This window comes from Phoca vitulina, unplaced genomic scaffold (genome assembly GCF_004348235.1).
Source record: "Phoca vitulina isolate PV1807 unplaced genomic scaffold, GSC_HSeal_1.0 scaffold16, whole genome shotgun sequence".
Lineage (NCBI taxonomy): Eukaryota > Metazoa > Chordata > Mammalia > Carnivora > Phocidae > Phoca > Phoca vitulina.
The window spans coordinates 34,008,681-34,009,402 of NW_022589719.1; positions in this window are offsets into that span (position 1 = coordinate 34,008,681).

Sequence of the window (722 nt, forward strand, 5' to 3'; positions counted from 1 at the left end):
TACAGACCAATATCTCTCATAAACATAGATGTAAAATCCTCAACAAAATATTAGCAAATCAGGGGTGCCTGGGTGGCTCAGTTGGTTAAACAACTGTCTTCGGCTCAGGTCATGATCCTGGAGTCCCAGGATCGAGTCCCGCATCGGGCTCCCTGCTCAGCGGGGAGTCTGCTTCTCCCTCTGACCCTCCCCCCTCTCGTGCTCTCACTCTCATTCTCTCTCTCTCAAATAAATAAATAAATAATCTTTTAAAAATATTAGCAAATCAAATCCTATAACATATAAAAAGAATTACACACCACAACCAAGTAGAATTTAATCCAGGTATGCAAGTCTGGTTCAACATTCAAAAATCAATTAATGTAATCATCACATCAACAGGCTAAAGAGGAAAAATCACGTGATCATATCAGTAGATACAGAAAAAGCATTTGGCAAAATCTAACACCTATTTATGATAATTTTCAGCAAACTAGGAATAGAGGGGAGCTTCCTCAGCTTGATATAGAACATCTACCGGGCGCCTGGGTGGCTCAGTTGGTTAAGCGACTGCCTTCGGCTCAGGTCATGATCCTGGAGTCCCGGGATCGAGTCCCACATCGGGCTCCCTGCTCAGCAGGGAGTCTGCTTCTCCCTCTGACCCTCCCCCCTCTCATGTGCTCTCTCTCTCTGTCAAATAAATAAATAAAATCTTTAAAAAAAAAAAAAAAAAAAAGAACATC